The following is a 24732-nucleotide window of genomic DNA, read 5'->3' as shown; positions in this document are numbered from 1 at the left end:
GGCTCATGCCTAAACCATTGAAATACATCTCGAACAACACGGTCGCACGAATGCCATTCGGATGTAAACGAGCAACACTAAGGTTATAGAAATTTAAAACCTTCGTGAAAATGCGGGTGAAGGGGTACCTCAAATTTGAAACCTCGAACGGCCTCAAATAGATGGCACAATTTAAAGTACGTTGGTGTGATCTTGGAATGATCAACTCCAAACCTCGCAACTGAGGGCATATGTGGCAAATCCTATCGAGATACGCCTCGTCAACACTACTAGGTGCACGTAACACATCATGAAGAATGTTAGGTCTGGGCCCATACTGAAGAAAAAAGGATGAAAATGCAAACCACAAAAGACAAGAAAATCGCTTCTCTGTAATTTACAAAGCAAGTACTCTCGAAGGTGGGAAGAATAAAATGAAGAGAAACGCTCCTTTTTATAGGAAAAAGTCCCGTGTGGGACCCATCCAACTCAAAAAAGGTGCGTTGGAACACGAGAAGTACTATGATTAAGACAGCACGCAACGCGTATTTATTGCACATCAAATCACGTGAGCGGGTCACAATAATTTAAAGTTTGGCAACACAACTGTCCCAGCTGACCTTACCAAACTGGGGGGACTTGATGATACGCATAATGATCCGTCTCAAAATAGGCAAGCATCTCGGCAAAAATCACACCCAGCACTACGAGTCCCGGGTTGCCAACTCCTTTTCTCGTCATCCGTCTGACGTCTTCCAGGATACTCCTCCATGACGGACAAATGGCAAGGCTAAGAACCTGGATGACAAACACGTAACCGGCACCTTACAACCGATCAAGATGATCGTAACTAGGCATCGCAAGACAAGTCATCATAATCGTGACCGTCAAGAAATACTTAGAACGTGTCTAGGCGAAACCTACCCGGCTGGACCGAGAACATCGTAACGCTATAACCGGAACCAACTCACCGACAGCATCGTCTCGGTCCACTAAACCGACATAAAGACACTCCCGGGACAAGCACGTTGTCCCGAAACAAGAGTGCGTCACCACAGAGCAGGCACCTCGTCCCGGAATGACCACTTGATCACGGAACAAGCACGCGGGCAAGTCGCGTGCCACGTCAGCCTGCAAATTTAGGGAAGTTCGTTAGAATCTGTTATTCCCCACGAAAGGGACTGGTGCCACGTCACCCCTCGGGATTGACAAAGTTTGTTACAACCATGAAAGGGACATGTGCCACGTCATCATTCCCTCCACAACATCTATAAATACACAAGTGAAATCATTCATTTAAAAAAGACACTGGATGCATAAACGTTACTCTGCCAAAATCAATTACGATAACGTCACTCCAGTCGTTAGCTTAATTCCGATAGGTGCTCCGATCACCATCCGAGTTAACCCACACTAAGATATTAACTTATTCGATTCCGATCGAATAAGGTTAATCTACTTGATTGTTTTACGCCCTTAGAATCCAGATTTCAAATCGGGGTTCGCACAATTATTGGAGTTAAAACAATCAACTTACTCCTTTTTCCAAATTAAGCACTCAAACCCGAAATCTCATCACCTATTACGATTTTGGTTTGATCACGAACGTTACTATGTTTTGGTATTTTTATAGTTTTTTTTTTTTGTTTAATTGAGAAATGTACATGAATTGCACAGAGCAGCTCATGATGCTGGTGCTGCTACGGAAATTATAGATATTGGCAAAACACGAGTGGACGATTAACGCAAGACTAGGATCGACCTGTTCTTAAAAAGGATTAATTGGGGAGCTTTACAATAGTGCCTGCATGAGAATAACTATTATGGACGTTACAAATTAATAAGGGTGTATACGTTGACTGCAGTTGGCAGCAGCAATAGAAAGTCTGGGTTATGACAGCAGCAATTTAGATAAGAGTTTTGGGATGAAGCAAAGACCCGATGGTGATATTGAAATCCATGAAATATTATGGGAAGGTGATTTCCACATACCGACATGCTCAAAATGTGACTGAATTCTTAAACCCGATGTAACTCAATTCTAGTAACTAGTATTAATACATGGAATCCGTTTTTACTACCACTAATTGACTAATTGGCTTAAGGTGTCTCTTTTTGAAGGTTGCGTTTTTTGGTGATAATGTACGTACCAAAAGATAGAGCGATTGTAGCTATGGAAGCTGCTGCAGGGTGTGATGCTTTCCTCGTTCTTGGTTCATCCGTTATGACAATGTCCGCTTTCCGACTTGTCGGGTATAAATGTGGTTGGAGCAATTATACAGAGCTGCTCATGATGCTGGTGCTGTTACAACAATTATAAATATTGGCAAAACTCGAGCTGATGATATTGAAGATTTTAAAACTAACGCGAGACTGGGAGAGATCCGTTGTGCCGGAAAACCATTTGAATGTAAGTTTAGATTTACCTGAATCATGATTCCAGTTGGGTGTTACTGCAGATATTACCATGGGTTCTAAACACCACATCGCTCAGTGTTCCTGTTTTTTAAGACTATAAACAAGACAATACGTACTAATTGTTTGTTGTGTGGTTGGAACCTAAAATTAATTAATCCGTGATGCTGACTTCATCGACTTCTCCTAATGGGTTAGTGCAAATATTGAGAACCTACTGTTGGCATGCTGTTATGGGACAAGGTATCTGTGCCACATGTTCTTGTTTGTTAAAACTGATATATGTGCGTGTAGTAAAGTTATTTTCCATTCACAATAAATATGCAAAGATAAATTAATGTTTGTATAAGCACTATTGGGAAATGGGTATATTGTATTCAATCAATCAATACCCAACCGTAAAATTGTTTTTGGACCATTTCTAACCCTTGGTAGTGATATCACGGTCAGTTGTGCACTTTTAAGCCAAAAAGTGCAATCTGATTTGGCAATGTCAATTTCTGACATTTTTTAACCCCATATGTCAGTTTTTTTTTTTTTTCAAATATTGGATAGAGTGATGTGGTAAAATCAGATTGAAAATGGGTGGGAAAAAATTAATTAATATTAAAAATATAATTAATGAAAATTTTTGATTGGTTGGGAGAAAACAAACGCACCTTCACATTTGTGCCACTTGGTGACGGATGGATACAAAACTAACTGACGCTCCATTAGGGGCCGTCAGTTTTCGTCAATTTTTAACACATCATCTGACGAGGGGGAAACTAACGGAGGGTTGGTAAAGGTCTTATAACACTATAGTTACAATAACAAGAATATCCAAACATTACACTATAGATGTGATATGTATATTTTATCCAAACAAATCAATCTGTGAATTTTCTTTTTCCAAAGATGCTTGTTACACAACTATTGTGTAAGGAACACTTGATCTAGTTTTTATTCTAGCTGCTCGCAAAGTATAAATAAATACCAGGAGGGTTACCGGTTTTATAGTACCACTCTGCGAGTTAATGAAAACCCATAACATATATGATGCATACAATCAGAATACAACTAAATTATAAAGTAACTTAAAGTTATTAGTGGATTGTAGTTACGGATCCAAGTAGTTAAGCTCTGCTTTCGAGGAAGCTCGTGGGAACCGCATAACATCCTTAGAGAAGTTGTACCTTTCCTGAACATCAACAGTTGCACGTGGTCGGATTGATATTTTTTCAAGAGTGGGAGAATGTTCAAGTAAAAGCTTTATAAATAGCAACAAGGATCTTGATCTTTCTACATCCATTATATTTATAATTTTCAAGCGGTTCAATGTCTGGTCCAAACAGTCAGAAGCTTCCAAATAAGCTATTGTTGGTTTCACATCCAAATACACGTTTGGAAGATCCTGGAAATACATTAAAAGTGAGACTGACTGTGTATAAAAGGAACCCACATTAAATTACTATATATGCACACACAACACAAAAACACAAGAGAAACGTTTAGCACTCTTTACCTGATTGTACACATCGAGTCGTCTCAAGTTAGGTGAGTTCCGAAGGATACATAAAACACCTTGAAGTTGGTACAAATCACCAAATTTGAAGTCTCGTAATTAGAGAAGCTTTAAACTATTAGTTGGGTGTGGAAGCCACTTGAGAATATTTTCCGCAATGGAAAACTGTGAGGGTGAAAGTAAGATTATAAGTTAACAAAGAAGATATGGTTGGAAGATGATACGAAATAATATATGAGAACTAACTATACACAAGAGTTGAATGGTAAAGTTCACTTGCTCAAACGCAAAATGATGAAGAGCAAAATATAAATATTAGAATTTAGGGTTAAGGCTATTCAAGGGCCATATACTTTTTATTTTGTCCCGATGTAGTCCATATACCCAAAAAAAAAAAATACTATTATAGGCCACAAACTTTAAAAAAATGTGTTAATGTAAACCGTTGACCTGATAAATAAGGTTGATCGATTTTGTAGGTTGATTTTCAAAAAAGTATAATTTTTTTTTGTTCCAATGTAAGCTTTATACAAAAAAAAGTACTAATGTAGTTCACATACTTTCAAAAAGTGTATCGATGTAGGTCACATATTTTCCGTATCGATGTAAACAAAAGGTGACCTGTTTAGCCGGTAACAAGTTACCTTTTGTTTACATCGATACACTTTTTCAAAGTTTATGTCCTATAATAGTATTTTTTTGGGTATATGGACTACATCGGAACAAAACAAAAAGTATATGGCCCTTGAGTAGCCTTAACCCTAGAATTTAAAATTCAACTCGTACCTGAGAAAATACCCGTCGATAACAAAATACCCAACACATGGCATATTACTTAACAAAAATGTAGCTAATCGAACGATATCATCATCACTAACCTTTACATCACCTTATTTTTTGATAAGGATGTTTTGTATATCATTAACCAAAATGTTGCTGGCATCGGCATGCTTTGGAAAACAACGCCATCTAATGGGTGCGGTCTTAGATTCATAATTGCGAGGGATGTAATGGACCATGTCTGTCCGGGATCCCAAAAAAAAACCGGTGACTAAACAAAATTCACGCCGACCAAATCTAATCATAAAATTAGGGGAAAAAGTAAACCAAATATCTTGTTGCTCTTCCGGGTACTTAGTAGCATCTAATTTTGATGAACGCTCACATTTCTGTTAGAGCATGGCATGTACTAGTCCAGGATCATTACCCGTGTATGAAAGATCTAACCAGGGACCAAAGCATGTACTTCGGAATAATTTTTCTTGATTTTCAGTCAAAATTTTCTTGACCTGAGGTATCACGGTCAACATATTCTTCATGGTCAATTTACCTTCAACATAGCCCTGTAAAAGTGAGAAGAACATCAGCAGACAAATCACTCATACGCAAGACGCAAAACAAAGTTTGCGTGCCAATAATGACGGATGCAAGGATGCAAGGTTAACCTTAGGTGCATCATGCAATCTAGACGCAAAGACGCAAGAGACACCTTGCGTAACCTAGAACAAAGACGCAAGTACGTAAACAAAACTTTGCGTCCACATGAAAGAATAACCATATGCCATACGCAAAGACGCAAACAAAACCTTGCGTACAACCACATGTCCTACGCAAATATGCAAGGTTAACCTTGCGTCTAAATATCAACCGAGTTTTACAACTTAAAACTAGCAAAAAGTCCTGGGTATCGTACGCAATCTCAATAATATACAAACAAAATCACAAAATACAAACAAATTTCATTGACACATTTTATCTAACAGTTGGCGTGCAAAAACTTTGTTTAAGCACAAAGAACGAAGAAAACTAACATAGATCGAATAATATAACATAGATCTAAGAAAATCTAACCTGTTCTTGAGAAATAATGAACGATGATGGTGATTCGATGATGTAGGTGGCGTATTAGCTCGCTTGTACTTTCGAAGATCGAAGATGGAATGATTAAGGTTGCAGCTTAGTGATGATGAAGAAGGAAGGATGAACACGATGAAGATGTGAGGATGATGATGAAGATTTTGCGAGTGATTTGCGAGTGTTTGCGAGAATCTAAGGAAGCTTGATGAAGATTTTGCGAGTGACGAGCGAATGGGCACCAGAGAGAAGCTTGCGTATGAGTGTGTTTTGTGAGGTGAACAGTGAACGCAAAGTGATTATTTAACCAGCTCTTTCTGGGTAAGACGCAAGGTCGCAAGTACGCAAGGTCGCAAGGACGCAAGGCATCTTGCGCCTTGCGAGGGCAAATTGTCAAACTTTTTTAAGGGCTGTCAGTCAACAAGCTTTAAAGAAATGAGCATTTTGGTTATATTCCCAAAGGGCAAAGGTAATAAAACATTTCTTTAACATTTTTTCCAAAATAGATTTATTTTCTAACTATAATACAGAAATAGAAATTTAAACAAATTTTTATAAAAATAGGTAAATCACGTTTACCCTCCAGTTACATTTTATAATATATTTAAGCTACGTTTGCCCTAACAGATTAAAACGGCTTTCAAAATGCCGGATTGTAATTTATTTTTTGATATATTATGTTATGTTTGTATTATTTAATATTTATTATGATTTTTATAAAATTATTTATTAGTTTATTAATAATGAGTTTTTTTTTATTTTTCATATTATGTTATGTTTTTATTATTTAATTATAATAATTTTTAGTTTATTAATTTGATTGTAAAACGAGTTTTCAATTATTAAATTATTCATTATAATAAAATATAATAAAAATACATTCATTATAATAAAAGATAATGACGAGTTCTCATTAAAAAAACCAAACTATTACAATCATTAATAATACGCTCAATCAATGTCCACGTCTATGCCCATGTTTGTGTCCACCGGTACCACATCGTGGTGGATTTGAAACCCGGTCACTCCTCCGAAGTTGTTATGGTTGTGGGTCAGGCTCATCATCTCCTAAATCCGCCGCATCATGTACATTCTGATGAACTTGTGATGTATCTCCCATATCTGAGAATGCCAAGGGAGAGTTTCGACGAACACATGATTGAGTTCGTTGAGATCGCAAATCAAACAGAGTTCCTTGGAGTTTGATGTCCATATGGTGGACTTCCCATATCAAACGCAGAGTCCTTGGTGTTTGATGAGGGGTACTACCATAACCATAATCCCCCTATAGACACGTTCTGGTTCGGGGTGGCCCTGGATGATTGACCCTGATTTGTATATTGAGGGAAACCATAATCCGGTCATTGGTAGTTTTGTGTACCATAGAACTGGAAACCTGGATCATGATGAGTTTGATGCGTGACGCCCATCAAATGACGCGAAAAGTCAACAAAAGCCTGCAGGTTTGGTTGACTGTTTGGTTGCATTTGAGATGTAGCCATTGCGCTTGTCCTTGCTAAACGCTCCTCCTGCACAATAGGTAAATGTAAACAAATATTAAAACTAATTCATTTCACACAAATGCTATAAAATAATTATTTTACTTACATAAAGTTTCTCTTCGGTTGCCCAATCACGATATTGGTTGACGAGTAGTGGTCTCATAATATCACGTATAGTAACTATTGTACGCGCGTAGTACCACGAAAAGTAACGAGCAGTCGTGCCCGTGCCCACCCCCGACGTAGGAATATAGACCCTCTGAGCTCGTTCGTACCACTGGCTTATGTAGTCAACTTGCGAGTTTGTTAGCCTTATATCCACGTTTTCTCTTGACCGTAGGGTTGTGCCATGTATGGCATGATGCTGATTGCAAAAATAATAGTGATTCATCGAGCGGAGTTACTCGAGGTTGGGCGGGATCCATTGCAAAATCGTGTGTGTGTTTTAAAAAAAGTGTATGAAATTGAAGGAGTGATGCAAACCGATGAAGTAAAGGTCGGATTATATAATGATACAAACCGGCTTTTCATTTGCCGTTTTGTACACGTGGCATCTTTTGGTTCGCAACATTTATGTCATGGATTGAGGGAATAAATGATAAGGCGGTTGGTGCGAAAATTGTTCCAGTCAAAGAGTCAAACCAGCATTTCATTTGCCGGTTTGACAGAGAATCAAACACATCGCCAAACCGGCATTTGAAACATCGGTTTGGCCCCAAAACATTCAAACATGCAATTGAATCATCGTTTTACCTATTTTGTAAAAAATTTATTTGAATTTATATTTTTGTAAAGAGCTACAAAATAAATCTCTTTCGAAAAAATTTCAATTATTAGTTGGTCAACCCTATAGATTTAGTAATGATCATTGCAGTGCTTGAACCTTAGGCTAGATTTCTGTAGGCTTAAGTAATGTTTGAAACTAGTTGCTTTTACAAGCTATTTTTTTAGAACAATGAAATATTATCCATTTCTCCTTTAAATTACATCCATTCACAGATTTCATTTGAAGGTCACAAAACTTTTCTAAAAGTAAGTGCCAACTATAGCTCCAAGTAAAAACACCAGCTAAATACTTATATCAAAGGTATCTAAAGCCCCACACACAAGTTAATTTTTCCTAACATAGCCTTAACATTAGATGTAGTTTTAGATGAAACCAAACTTTTTTTTATTATATTAATTTAAAAATATACCAGGTTGGAGACGATACTTATTGAAGAAATTGTTAAAGAGATCAGCAACAGATTAGATCTACACAAACGGAGTAATATTCCACACATGATTGGGATGGAGTCTGTCATTAATATTGTTAAAGATTTCTTGAAAGATAATTCATTAGATAACACCCAAGTTGTCACACTATGGGGGATGGCCGGGATTGGAAAGACTTACTTAGCTGACTATATCTTTAAGTTGCATTATTTCGAATTTGAAAGAAGCTGCTTTCTTGAAGATATCGAAAGGAGATGTGGTACATCATCAAATGGATTGCTTGATTTACAAAAACAGATCCTTAAAGACTTTCAAGATAGAAGTTGGATGGACGTACAAGATACTAATGCGGGCACGTATAAGATTGAAAAAATACTTCATAGGAAAAGAACTCTTCTTGTTCTAGACGGTATCAGTAAAATTGAGCAGTTGCAAGCGTTAATCGGGACGAAAGGTCTTCATCCTGGAAGTAAAATAATAATAACATCCAAAGATGGATCAATAACAAAAAAATGTAGGTTGTTTGAAACAGAAGTTCCACCAAAGTATATGTGGCTCTTGCTTGAAGGGTTGGGTCAGAAAGATTCAATGCAGCTTTTAAGTTGGCATGCCTTCGGGCACAATGAACGCAAAGAAGGCGACATAAAAGACCTAAAGAAGGTTGCAGAGTATTGTAATGGGCATCCACTAGCTCTTAAAGTTTTGGGAAGTTCTGTTCGTCATGAAGACGCTACATGGGATGATATCTTAGAATCGCTAGGTAAGATTAATCATGATGTTCAGAAGGTGCTGCAAATAAGTTTAGACTCATTGCCACATGAAAAGGACAAGGAACTCTTCAAGTTCATTGCTTGTTTTTTCGTTGGAAAAAATTTTGTGAAGAAATATTAAAAGCATGTGGTATATGCAGATCATCTGGGATCAAGAATCTCACAAACAGATGCCTTCTCACAGTTTGTCTGTTAACTAATCAGTTAAATATGCATCAGATTCTTCAAGATTTGGGGAGATACGTAGTCCATCAAGAATCCCCTTGGAAACGAAGTCTGTTATGGCATCATGAGGAGTCTGCAACAGTGTTGCAACAGAAAAAGGTAATAATCAATTCTGTTAAGAGTGCATTCATTAACGATTTTGTTTGATGTATATAACAATAACATTAACTTCTAATTTAATATCTTGCTATTCCTTTATTTGTACGGAACATCAAAAATTCAAGATCTTGTCCTTGACATGCGAGCATTTGAGGATGAGACTTCACGCGACTCAAGTAACGTCGATGACTACGATAACTTCAGATCATTTCCCTTCATCAGTTGGGCTTTAAGTTTATGTTCTCCTAGTGATAATGAACAAGTTGTCTTTGAGACACTTGCATTTAGTGAGATGTGTAACTTAAGACTACTACAACTCAACTATGTAAAAATCATTGGATCGTACAAGAACTTTCCTAAAGATTTAAGATATTTGTGTATGCATGGATTTCCTTTAAGTTTAATACCTTCAAATTTACAAATGGGGAATATGGTTTCTCTTGACATGTCGAATAGCAATCTACAACAACTTTGGAAGACGCCCAAGGTACTAAATTGAACATCTTTTTTTCTTCTTCTAGTTTTTGGTTATATATCTTTGTAACACTAAAACTCATCTTTAATTATTCAGGTGCTCAAGTCACTTAAGCTTCTTAATCTCAGTGGTTGTTATAAGCTTCTTACAGTGGGTAGCTTCTCTGCATTCCCTGTACTTGAGCGGTTGACACTCGCAGGGTGTACAAATCTCGTTGAGATTAGTGAATCGATTGGGAATTGTGATAGACTTGTAGTCATAAATATGAGTGAATGCCGTCAGCTGAAAAAGCTTCCACGGAGCATAAGAAATTTAAAAAAGCTTAAACAACTATTGATAAATGGGTGTTTAAATCTTGGCGAGTTTCCAGTTGAGATAAAGATATGGAATCCCTAGAAGTGTTTGAGGCTAACAATATTATCAAAGAACCCCAAGTGTCTTCCTCTGCCATTGTGGAGGCTATACCGAGAAGTGTGCGATCCTTTTCGAATTCTTTACCCAAATCATTAGTAACTTTGTCACTTATAGATAATAACTTGTCGAATGAATAGTTTCTTGTGGATTTTATTGGCCTATCGGTATTGAAGGAGTTGAATTTAGATGGTAATCCTATTGATTCCCTTCCCGATTGTGTGAGAAGCCTATGTAAGTTGGAGGTTCTCACTTTAGAAAATTGCAAAATGTTGAAGACAATTTTGTGTGCTCCAAACACAATAACGAGATTGTATATCGATGGATGTGAAACATTGGAGAAAGTAACTTTTTATCCAGAAATGTCAGTATCACATAGGTTTATTTTTTATTCTGATATAATTTCTTTGACTGAGATTCAAGACAAGTTCAAAATGCAAGCTATATCATAAATTGACGAAGTGACACTTCTTAGTTTGGGATGGATTAATTTAGAATATGTGAATTATCATCGCTTGTGTATAGCATGTTCTTACGGAGACTACTCCTACCCAGAAAAAATTCAATCAGCACAGGTGAATGTCTCTTCATCTATATTCCCATTTTTCCTTATGTTAAGTAAATTCAAGTGATTGAAGCAAATTAACAAAAGCTGGTTATGACAGATGCTTTATGAACATCGAATATTCAGCAAATATCTTAAAGGCCAAGAGGTTCCAAAGTCCTTCACTCATTGAAGCAATGGGTCATCATCAATAACCTTGCAATCAGATCAAAAGAATTGCCGGATTCGTGGGCTAAATGTATGCATTGTGGGTTTTCTCTCAAACATATCTATGGATCTTCCTCCAAGAATTGCAATAAAGAATTTGACAAAGAACTTCTCCTGGATATACCAACCTATAGCGTATATTTTATCAAATTCTAATGAAGTTATAGTATGGTTAAGCCATTGGATGTTTGAGAACAATGAGTTTGAAGTTGGCGATGAAGTTAGTGTTCATTTCAATGCAAAAACTAATTACGCTTCTTCGTACTCTTCTTCATCATATGTGAATCAGTTTGGTAATGGACAAGATTATGCACATTTAAGTGAGTATGGGAATAGCCTAGTGTATGGTGAGGAAAACAAGAAAGAAGAAGATCCGTTGGCTTATTACAAGTCATGGAATCATATCATCACTCAAGATGTATCTGCTGCTAAACTATCTTCAGATGATTACCTTTTGTCACTTGTATGGCCAGCTTTGATTGATAATACGTTCTTTCCACTGGAGGAAGCTTACTGGCAAAATTGATTGATATTTCTAGAAACCAGATTAATTCATGCTTGCATACGATTTTGAATGAAACAGTGAAATGAATGTATATATATGTTGTATCTATATGTATATGTATGCACTATGTATATAGATGATAATAGATGTTGTATGATTCACATGATGATTAATGATGATGATGATAAACACATAATTAAACACAACTATATGTCAAGATTACAAGTTGAGAGAGTGATTACAAAAGTGAGGGTTGAGAAAATTGGCTAAGTGTGTGTTTGTGAGGTGTGAGGGAATTGGTATAAATGAGAGTTGTCTAAAGGTTAGCTTTATCACTAAGCTAGGTGGAGGTATTTATACTCCTAAGACTAAATACAAATTGCATCTAAAATTAGACTTAACAATCTCCCCCTTAGATGCAGTTTGTCGTTGATCATCTTTAGTCTTTGAACTTCTTTGAGGAAGACTTATTGAAGGCTTTGTGACAGAATTGATAAATCATATAGTCTAACAACATGTACGACACATAAGTCCTAGAGTTCACCCTTTTCAAAAGTCCTAAAGTTCACCCTTTTCAAAAATCAATTGGTGATAGAGAGACTTCCCATTTGACTTATATGCATACATTTGTTTTTGTCCATGACCGATGTGGGATAACTTCCAAACACGCCCCCTCACATCGAGGCGTGGAACGCTTGTAGAGATGGCAGTAAGAAGAAGGCCTGACTCAATCTCTTTGTAGCGACGGCGCCACACTCATGGGAGCCTGACTCGGACTCGCTGTAGAACAAACCGTCCACCTAATCTCTGATACCATGACAAATTGATAAATCATATAGTCTAACAACATGTACGACACATAAGTCCTAGAGTTCACCCTTTTCTAAAATCAATTGGTGATAGAGGGACTTCCCATTTGACTTATATGCATATATTTGTTTTTGTCCATGACCGATGTGGAATAACTTCCAAACACTTTCAAGTTGTCTTTGGTGAATGTAAATTGATTTCTCCTGTCTTCTTTGTAGGCAGTTGATTTTGGTAGCCAGTGAAGATTTGTTGATTATCTTGTATGATTGTTGATTGTGTTGCCTTGAAATGATGTTGTTGACTTGTCTTGTTAATGAGAAAGAGCTTTGTTATGACGAAGCTTGAGTAGTGTGATAATTTGGCTCCCCCTATATTGATCAATTCTCTTGCTCCCCCTCTATTATTGCGTTCTCTTGCTCCTCCTTGATTGGACTTTGGTTTGTTTCTTTGAATGTTATTGTCTTGATAAGATTTTCAAAGAGTTGGTGCGGAAGCTTGTTTGATTGGTGGCTCAATTGTTGTTGTTCATTAGTTTTAAAGATCTTGATTTGGTGTCAACCATTGGTTGTTGAGGAAAACTTTGTCATCTCGTGACCAATGTGAAGCTGCATGATTCAAATTATGATCATGGTAAACCAATATCTCATTTCTTACCAATAATTGACTTTACCAAAACATTATATACAAAGAACTAGAATTCTGCATCAACCAACTTTCCAATTTTATGTATTAATTGACATGTCCCACAACATACAAAACATGGAAAATGAAAATGACATATAATTATAAAATAAATATAATTTAGATATAAATAAATGAAGTGCAATGCAACTAAAATTATTAATGAATTATGGTTACGGATCCAAGAAAAGAAGCTCTGCTTTTATGGAAGCTCGTGGGAACCGCATAACATCCTTAGCGAAGTTGTACTTTTCATTAGCATCAGCAGTTGCATGGGGTCGGATTGATATGTTTTCAAGAGTGGGAGAATGATAAAGTAAAAGCTTTATAAAGAGCAACAACGGTCATGATCTTTCTACATAAAAGATATTTATAGTTTTTGACCGGTTCAATGTCTGGTCCAAATAGTTAGACGTTTCCAAATAAGTTAAAGCTGGGTTGACATCCAAATGCACGTTCCGAAGACCCTGAAAATACATTAAAAGGGAGACCGTGCATTGAAAGTACCTACCTTAAATAGAAGCACACCCAACAGAGAAACAGAGGAAAAAGATAGTTTACCTGACTAGTCACATTGATTCGTTCTAAGTAAGGTGAGTTCCGAAGAATGCATAAAACACCTTGAAGTTGAAACAAGTCACCAAATTTGAAGTTTTGTAAATTGAGAAACTTTAAACTATTAGCAGGGTGTGGAAGCCACTTGGGCATATTTTCTGTAATACAAAACTGTGAGAGTGAAAGTAAGATTTTAAGCTATCAAAGAAAGATATGGAAGACGATATAAAAGAATATATGAGAACTAACTATACACTGGAGAGGAATAGTAAGGTTCTCTTGCTCAAACACTATATGATGAAGATTAAAAACTAAATATAAAAAATTGAGATTCGAATAATACTTGGAGAAAATATCCGTCGACAAGTAAATCCCCAAGACATGGCATATTACTTAACAAGCTAGCCAAATTAACTCTTTCAACTCCTTGAATAGGGTTTTTGAAAACTATAGCAACCACACTAAGACATTTAGTATGCAATAACGGAAGCAAAGTTGCATCAGGGAAATTTAAGACCAATAACCGAAACAACTTTGTAGACTTAATCTTGAAATTGTCAACATTGGTGCATGCAACCAGTTTCAACATCTTAAACTGTGGTAAGTTGATGATCGTTCCATGCAAGTTAGCCCCAAATTCAATATTCCTAAGCAATAGTTTTTCAAGATAGAGAAATCCTTGAAAATCGATTGGTGGTTTAATGATACAGTTTTCAAGTTCTAGCATTATCAATTCTTGACAACAGAAAAAATAACATGGGAGTTGATAACGTCAGTTTTTATTAATAAGGACGAGTTTTCTAACACCATCTCTTGACAAGGATAAAATCCATTGATCTACTTCTTGGAAGCTATCAAGAACCATGTTTGGTATGTGAAGATGTAACTTTAACAGAGGACCCTTGAGAAAGTTAAAGATTTGGTTTGTGATCCTAATTAATCCATTATGATGCAAAGCTCCATTTTTGGCAAACTTTTCTGAGAAATGTTTATCAAGAACCACCGAACTCAATGTGATCCATTTGTACCCCCATTTTTTTTGATAAAGCATGTGTCCTCACAGCATCTTGAACGGGGAGCTTCTCTAAAATCAAGTCAATCAAATTCTCTGGCAAGCAACTGATTCTATCCACTTCAATGGTAGAAGTTACAAAACTCCTCTCAGTATTGTTATCTGTCATTACATTCAAGAAAACAGAGACTGGTTTATTCAAAAATAAAAACAACTTCATCATAATAGATAAAACAAGTTGACATAGCTAATACTCTTGAATTTTGTTATTGTATATTGTAAATGAACTTGTCAATAGCATGACACCTGACAAAAATAAATATTTTTCTGCAATTTTTGATGGTTGAAAGCATTTTTCTTAACTTTCTTAATAGTATGGCCCTGACTATATAGTTCGGAGTAACATTTTCTATCAATCATCAGAATTGAACATTCTCCTTGCAACATACAATGGAATGATTGTCAAAATATAAGCAATGAAATATTAAAGAGAAAGGTAGAGATATCAACACACATCTCAAAGATAGAAAACGAGGAGACGACTGCATAAATAAAAAAAGTAGTCATCAAAACTTATAAAGGTGAGTATTCGAGCAAGAAGGTTCAAAAGGTTGCTAAGGGTAAGAATGAGGGTAATGTAATCTTAAATGGATGTAATAATGTCCATCCTAAATTAATATTACCATCCAAAAGCAAGCTGCAGGCCAGGATACTTGAAACCAAGTACAGAATGGGGAATTAATGTTGACCAATAACAGGATCCTTTTACTTATACCTACAGACTTATAACTAGTGCCAACAATTAATTTTTATTGTTAATCAGTTCTTCAATTAGAAAAACTGGTTCTACCTCTACCTTTTATCAATTTTCAACTAATTACAGCTTCGCTTTCACTGTGTCACATCTTTTAATCCTAGACCAATTCAATTGATGCAACTATTATTATAGACAAAATGACTTGTAAACAATGTATAATTATGCGCAAACCTTAAGCAATCGATTCAAACCTGCTGCTTTATGTTTAGGGCTTCTAATAAATTGATAGTAATAATTTCAGTTACTTGAATATTTTTCGAATAAATCTCTAACTGAGGTGTAGCAACAATAAATAATCAAATTACTGAACCAGGATCTACGAATTCAACTGGAATACAGAATGTTTGAATTACAGATTACAGATTTAAATTAAAGAAGGTAAAAAGTCGAATAGAAATAACAACAGGAATCAATTTTTGTCAAACATTTCGTTTATATGAAAGAATCGAACCAAATTTAAAATTAACTTACCGATATTCGGAAATAAAGATGAATCCATCGGAGTACCGATTCAAGTTTAGCGACCAAATTGGAGTGCCTAGTTTTTCAGAGTTTAAGGTTTTTTGGGTTTAGGTCGATGAAGTTTTTAATAAGTTAAAGTAAACATCCCTCAACTTTTGTTATATGTGTATGCTTCAGAACCAAAAGTTTTATTTGCAGAATGGGTCCCTTGTTCAGCTAAAATTAATAAAATATTCTTTATTTAAATTAAAATTTTAGTTATTTTCTTTGATTGAAATCGATGAAGATTTCCACATGCAAGATGGTCAAAATGAGATAGAGTTCATAAGAAAGCTAGAAAAATCTACTGCACGCCTGAATGAACTAGTCTTGCTGGATATGACCAATTGTCTAAACGTACGAGAATTTCCACACTTGCGTCCCTTGTATATGTTGAAATATGTGCTTGTCGAAACCTTGAAGTTGTTGGAAGTTTATGTTGCTTGAATTCACACTCCCATTTGTTTAACGATTCTTTCCCTAATGACTTGTCAGTAGAGTAATCTAGTTTCAACAGAGAGATTGATTCTAGAAGGAAACAATATAACAAGCTTACCAAAATGTATTCAAATTCTACCTACATTTATATATCTCAACGCTAACCACTTTTCAAAGATCCAGTCAATTCGAGGATCTCCAGCTATGCTTTTGGAAATAAACGAATGCCCGAATTTATGGGAGGTGGAGGGTTTTTTCAAGTGGAATTCAATAGAAAATGTGGAGAAGAAAATAATAGAAAAAAATGGGGTTGGGATCATTAATAGAGCTGGGTAGTCTTGATTATTCTAAACCAATGGTGGTATGTTCGACTTTGTTCTGTTTTGTGCTATGCTTTTTAACTAGTTTAGTTTCGTTGGCTTATATATCATTAATAAATGTTACTGAGAATCAAAATGAAAATGAATGATAGAGGATGGTGTATATGCAGGTATTGTATGAATATGGTATATTCGGCACATGGGTTACAGGGAACCTAATCCCTTGTTGCAGCAGCTACATGCAATGTATCATAAAAAGGGAGCACAAATATCATTTAGAGTTCCAGAGAATGATTCAACACCAATAACTAGCTTCAACTTGTGTCTAGTATATTTGGCCATATAAGATTTGAAGATTCAAGTATATAACAAGACTAAGGATTTGTTATTGAATTACACATGTGAAAAAACGGATGAAAATGGTATGACAAAAAAGAAAGGGTGGGTAAGCCTTTGAAGATGTGGCAATCTATTAGAACATGGAGATGAAGTTTTTGTACGTATCATTTTAGTAGATGATTCTAGAGTGTTGTTCAATGCTATAGAAGAATGTGGTACAAATATTATATACAAAGAAGAATATGATGGCGATGATACAGAAAGAAAGGAGGGCAACAATAAACTAATGATGAGTGAAAGTGATGGAATTGCATGGAGCGATAGAATGGTTACAGAAATATCGTATTGTGTTCTTAACGGGATGACTTGTAATTTGGAAATTAATAATTTTATGGGATACTGTTTATTTTCTCGACTTTCAACATGTGTAGAACAAAGGGAGGGAGAACGTGTATTTTGGGTCGGTGATAGTGAGGTATAGATGAACTATGTGATTGAATTGGCTAGGATTCATCAATGAAGCTAGGTACACATAATTATTGTAAACTAAAGGTACGATCTTCTTTTTAATTATTACAATTTTGTAAACTAAAGTTACAAATGGTTTAATTATCAATACATGGAGTCCGTTATTACCGGATCTAATTGACTAATTGGTTTAACGTCTCTCTGTTTAAAGGTTGTGTTTTTTGGTAATAATGTGCCTAAAGAAAGAGCGATTGTAGCTATGGAAGTTGCTGTTGGGTGTGACGCTTTCCTTGTTCGTGTTCACCGGTTATGACAATGTCCGCTTTCCGGCTTGTCAAGTACAAATGTTCATTTGATATTTTTTTGTGGTTTGTTTTTGATTAATTGAGAAATCGACATGAATTTTACAGAGCATCTTATGATGAGGCTGGTGCTGCTACAGCAATTATAAATATAGGCAAAACTGGAGCTGATGATGATATGGCAGATTTGAAAATTAACGCAAGACTAGGAGAGGTCTGTTGTACCCGAAAACCATTTGAATGCGAGTTCAACAATTACCTGAATCCTGGATCACTTGGTGTTCCTGTTTTTTAAGACTTCAAACAAGACTAACTGTTTGTTGTGGGGTTAGAGCCTAAAATTAATCGATTCGCGTGATGTTGACTTCGCCAACTTCTTTTAATGGGTTACCGCAAATATTGAGATCCTACTGTTGGCATGATGTTATGGTACAAGCTTTTTGTTCACATGTTCATGTTTTTGCTCTTTTTTGTTGATACTGGTATATGTGTGTCGTCAAGTCATTTGGCATTCAAAAATAAATTTGTGTTTGTATAAGCATTATATGGAAATGTAATATGTATATTGTGGACAAGAGGATTTAGTGGATGTCAGAATTGGGGATCAGATTTTACCTCCACAAGAGTCCTTTAGATATTTAGGCTCGATGCTTCACAAATCGGGAAGGATAGATGAGGACGTGACGCATCGTATACTAGTAGGATGGTTGAAGTGGAGGGCAGCGAAAGGGGTGTTGTGCAACAAGAAGGTACCCCCTAAATTGAAAGGGAAATTTTTCAAGGTCGCAATCAGACCGGCCATGTTGTACGGCTCAGAGTGTTGGCCAATGACGAAAGCCCAAGAGAGGAGGATGGAGGTGGCAGAAATGAGGATGCTTAGGTGGACGTGTGGCAAGACCATGCTAGATATGATACCAAATGAAGTTTTTAGGGAGAACTTGGAAGTTGGGAACATAACCAACAAGTTGAGGGAAGGACGACTTAGATGGTTCGGGCATGTTATGAGGCACCCACTTCTAGCCCCGGTTAGGAGAGTCAAGACTCTCGTTGTTGGGGGCATAAGGAGAAGGGGTAGACCCAAACGTAGGTTGGAGGATAGATTGAAGCTTGACATGAAGGAGCTCTTATTGACCGAGGACATGACTTCTGATAGGAATTTGTGGAGGAGTAGAATTAGAATAGATGACTAGGTTCTACATGGTGTTTATTTATCTTATATATTTATATTATATTTCTTGCCTACTTGCTTGTGTGCACTTCATATATATCTTTATTATGTATTTTTTTTTGTGGGACTTTACGTATTGGCTGGACATGTTTTATGGATATATAATATATCTATACTTATTGTAGCATATTCACATGCTTTATTGGACTATATGGTTACATGTTTGTATTACATTATATAGCAATTAATTTATACGTACTTACATATCACATGTTTTTATGCTAACATAGTATACTTATTTGTCTATGCCTACATAGTATACCATCTATTTTATACTGCATATTATACCTACATGCTTCTTACCAACATGTTTACGTATACTTATTGTACTTACATGACTTGTTATACTTGCATATTTGACACTCACATATTTTACTTATATGTTACATTACTCAATATTGTTATATGCTTTATTTACCTATATATATCGTATTGGAGTATACATTATTCATGGTAAAACTTCTATTTTGTCAACTTTACTTGTATATTTTTACTTCACATATCGGATTTCATGGTTCTTTCTAGTTGGAGGTCCCTAGGAAGCAGCCTCTCTGCTCTACAGAATAGGGAGGGACGACTTTCTCTACCTGGGGACCGATAGGTATCCTGGGTAGAAGAATGACTTCCCTTTTACTTTAGGGTAGAGGAAATGACTGCCTACATCTAACCTCCCCCATACTCTACTTTAGTGGAATTGGGTATTGTTGTTGTTGTTGTTGTTGTTGTTGTTGTTGTTGTTGTTGTTGTAATATGTATATTGTATTCAACCAAATCAGTGTATGAAATATTTCCTTCATGGATGTTTGTTACTAAAGTATCATGCAGTGTTTGTTTGATATCATTCTCTTGATCTTAAATTCACCAGCCATTTATTTTGAGGACTTGTCTCCATAATAAGAACATATGAAGTATGTGTTTCAAACATTCTTGCAAGTAGTTTGATTAGTTTGAATCAACCAGTAGTTACGCACAGCTCTCAAAATATAAAAAAAGAAAAAGCTATTAAAGAACTATATCATGCAAGGAGTGTTTGAGCTCATTTTGTATCAAATCAAACTGACTAGCAAGCTGTTCAAACGCTTAAAGCATAAACCAATCAGGTTTAACATTATATAGTATATACAGAGAACATAACATAAGCGATGGTCAACGATAACTAGTATGCATATAAAATGCAATGTAATATAAACTTAACGGATTGTGGTTAAGGATCCAAGTAGAAAAGCTCTGCTTTTGCGGAAGCTCGTGGGAACTGCATAACATCCTTAGCGAAGTTGTACTTTTCAAGAGCATCAACGGTTACACTGGGTCGAATTGATACTTTTTCAAGAATGGGCGAATGATGAAGTAAAAGGTTTATAAAGACCAACACAGGCCTTGATCTTTCTACATGCATAATATTTATAGTTTTCAATCGGTTCAAATTCTGGTCCAAACAGTCAGAAGCTTCCAAATAAGTCGATGCTGGATTCACATCCAGTTGCTCGTTTTGAAGACCCTATGAAATACAATAAAAGTGAGATTGTATATTAAAACACCTATCTTAAATTACTATATAAGCACACACAACACAAAAATACAAGAGAAAACGTTTGGCACTCTTTACCTGATTATCGAAATCAAGTCGTTCTAAGTTATGCGAGTTACGAAGCATACATGAAACACCTTGAAGTTGATTTAAATCACCAAATTTAAAGTTGTGTAAGCTGAGATACTCTAAACAATTAGCCGGGTGTGGAAGCCACTTGGGAATGTTTTCTGCAATACAAAACTGTGAGGGTGAAAGTGAGATTTTAAGTTACCAAAGAAGATATGGAAGACGATATGAAAAAACATATGAGAACTAACTATACGCCGGAGTGGAATGGTAAAGTTCACTTGCTCAAAGGCAATATGATGAAGAACAAAAATTAAATATTAGAATTAAAAATTCAAATCATACCTGTAGAAAATACCCGTCGATAATTAAATCCCCAAGACATGGCATATTACTTAACAAGCTAGCCAAATTAACTCTTTCAACTCCTTGAATGGGTTTACCTATAGCTATACAAAGCGCACCAAGACATTTACTATGCACTAACTGATGCAAAGTTGCATCAGGGCAATTTAAGACCACTAACCAAAACAACTTTGTAGACTTGATCTTGAAATTGTAAACATTGGTGCATGCAACCAGTTTCAACATCTTAAGTTGTGGTAAGTTCATGATAGCTCCATGCAAGTTAGTCCCAAATTCAATATTCCTAACACATAGATTTTTGAGATAGAGAAATCCTTGAAAATCGAGTGGTGGCTTAATGATACAGTTTTCAAGTTCTAGCATTCTCAATTCTAGACAACAACAAAAATAACATGGAAGTTGATAACGTTGGTTTAAAACAGTAAGGACGAGTTCCCTAATAACACCGGCTTTTGACAAGGATAAAATCCACTGATCGACTTCTTGGAAGCTATCAAGAGCCATGTTTGGTATGTGGAGATGTAACTTTAAGATAGGACCCTTGATAAAGTTAAAGATTTGGTTTGAGATGGTAAAAAACCCATAATGACCAAAAGCTTCATTTTTGGCAAACTTTTCTGAGAAATGTTTATCAAGAACCACCGAGCTCATTTTGGTCCATTTGTACCTCCAACTTTTTGATAAAACGTGTGTCCTCACAGCATCTTCAACCGGGAGCTTCTCGAAAATCAAGTCAATCAAATTCTCTGGCAAGCAACTGATTTTATCCACTTCAGTATTGTTATAACGTGTGTCCTCAATATTGTTACCTGTCATTACATTCAAGAAAACGCAGAATGAGTTATTCAAAAGGAAAACAAGTTGACATATAGCTAATACTCTTAATTTATGTGTTATTGTAAATGAACTTTTCAATAACACGACACCTGACAAAAACAATATTTTTTCTGCTATAATTATTATTGATGGTTAAAAGCATTTTTCTTAACTTTCTTATTAGTATGGCCCATTTTGCATCAATCATCAAAATTGAACATTCTCCTTGCAACATACAATGGAATGTTAGTCAAAATATAAGCAATCAAAAATATGGAAGGAAAATGTAGAGATATCAACACACATCTCAAAGATAGAAAACGTGGCAACTGCAGAAATAAACAGAGGGCATCAAGACTTATAAAGTTGAGTATTTGAGCAAGAAATAAACAAAGTGTACATCTTAAATGGTTGTAATAATGTCCATCGTAAAGCAACATTGCTATCGAAAAGCAAGCTGCGGGCCAAACAAACTTAAAACTAAGTAGAGAGTGAAAATGGGGAATTAATAACAACATCATCATCTACTTATACCTACAGAGTTATAACTTATAACTAGCGCCAACGATTAATTTTTACTGTCTTATCAGTTCTTCAATAAAAAAATAAGAAAAAAAAAACTGGTTCTATCTCTATCTTTTATCATTTTTCAACGCATTACATTTTCGCTTTCACTATTTCACATCTTTTATTCCTGGACCAGTTTAATTGATGCAAATATCATTATATACAAACCTGCTGCTTTACTTTAAGGCTTGTAACAATTTCGGTTACTTGAATATTTTTTGAATAAATCTCTAGCTAAGGTATAGCAAAAATAATTAATCGAATTGTTAAACCAGGATTTACGAATTCAACTGGAATAAAGAATGTGTGAATTACATAATAAAATTAACAAAGATAAAAAGTCGATTAAAAAATTACAACATGAATCAATTCATTTCAAACATAACTACGTTTATATGAAAGAATCATACCAAATTATGAGGTAGAAATTAACTCACAGGTATTCGGAATTACAGATGAATCCATCGGAGTACCAATTATAGTTTAGCGCCCAAATTGCAGTGCCTTCGAGTTTAAGTTGTTCAGAGTTTTTAGGGTTTAGGTCGCTGTAGTTTCTGATAAGTTAAAGTAAACACCCCTCAACTTCTCAACTTTTTTTTTTTTTTGTATGCTTCAAAACAAAAAGTTTTTATTGCAGAATAGGTCCCTTGTTCAATTTCAATTAGATTTTTTTTTGAACGGCGGTCCCTTGTTCAATTTCAATTAGATTAATAAAATATTCTTTATTTAAATTTGAGTTTTAGGTATTCCTTCTATTGAAATCGATGAAAGATGCTCAAAAAGTTAAAATGTAATAAAGTTCAGGAAGCTTGATAAATCTATTGCATGCCTGAATGAACTAGTATTGCTGGATATGACCATTTGTGTAAACGTAGGAGAATTTTCACACTTACATGTGTCCCTAGTATATCTTAGAGGGTGTTTGGGGTTACATTTTGTTAGTGATTTTTTGATTATCACGATTACAAAACGCAAATAATTTATTTTCAGTGTTTGGCAGTTAACATTTGAAAATTGATTAATTGCGATTTAATGGGTTAAAAACGCGATATTGAAATAGTGACATGGGAGGTACTGCACCAAAAACATGATTCTTATCTCGAGTAAAAATTACCGAATAGTCCTCTAAATATTTATGAAGCTTCCGTGGTATTTCACTAAAATTTACCTACTCCACCTCCATCTCACTCAGAGGCGGATCTAAAGTGTTAAGGAGGGGGGCGGCCGCCCCCGATGGATTTCGAAATTTTAGTGCAAATTTTTTCAGTTTTTCGATTTTGCCCCGGTGAAATTTTTTTTTGCCCCAAACCCTTCATATTTTGCTCCAAAACCTCCATATTTTGCCCCAAAACCTTCGTATTTTGCCCAAAAACCTTCAAATTTTGCTCAAAAAACTCTATATTTTTGCCAAAAAAAATTCCCTACGTTTTAAAAAAAAATTCGCCTCCGGTGAAAATTTTTCCTGAATCCACCACTGATCTCACTATTTAATTTATTTTCCATTTTACGTTTTTTTATATCTTAATGTGGATAACACGTATATCTCTTATACTTAATAAGAAATCTTTTATGATGCTATCTTTTTTCAAAAAAACCCACTTGTCAAAATACTAGCCTTTAGATGGGAATATTATCTTTTAATCCAAGCCATTAAAAATGCTTATGACATCATTTAGGGAAACCAACAGCAGTTATAGTTTTTAATTCCCTTCATGCCCATTGTTTAAATAATTATTTACTTAGTTTACTTAAATTTAGTAAAAAAGATGGATAAACTGATACTAAGAGAGGTATGTTGTACCCGAATCACCTACAGAGCTCAAACACTATCTAGACTAAGAGAGGTCTGTTCACTATTATTGCAGATATTACCACGGCTGCTCAACACTGGATCGCTCAGTATTCCTGTATTTTAAGACGTCAAAAAACAAGACTATACGTGCTAATTGGTTATTGTGCAGTTGGAACCTAAAATTTATCAATCTGTACTGCCTGACTTCATCAACTTCTTTTAATGGGTTACTTCTGTTGGATTGTGGAGACATTTAAACAAAACTGGAAAAAGTGTCACTAAAAACTGATTGTGCGCGGTGATGGTGCGCGGCGCGCTCCCTGCGCGCACTAGAGAAGTTTTGATCAGAAGGCTTGCTCGAAGTTTGGGAGTGTGCACGGCGCGCACGTTTAAGTGT

At 35.5% G+C, this 24732-nt stretch overlaps 2 pseudogenes; both read left to right on the top strand.

The window, feature by feature from the left end:
• The first annotated feature begins 760 nt into the window (after positions 1–760).
• Positions 761–24459, top strand: LOC139875139 (NAD-dependent protein deacylase SRT2-like; annotated as a pseudogene).
• LOC139877184 (disease resistance protein RPV1-like) lies at positions 7828–11747 on the top strand (annotated as a pseudogene).
• Positions 24460–24732: the final 273 nt, after the last annotated feature.

The sequence above is a fragment of the Rutidosis leptorrhynchoides genome, chromosome 11, assembly GCF_046630445.1.
Source record: "Rutidosis leptorrhynchoides isolate AG116_Rl617_1_P2 chromosome 11, CSIRO_AGI_Rlap_v1, whole genome shotgun sequence".
NCBI classification, from domain to species: Eukaryota; Viridiplantae; Streptophyta; class Magnoliopsida; order Asterales; family Asteraceae; genus Rutidosis; species Rutidosis leptorrhynchoides.
Note: the sequence above shows the minus strand (reverse complement) of the source record. Positions and strands in the feature narration are given on the sequence as shown.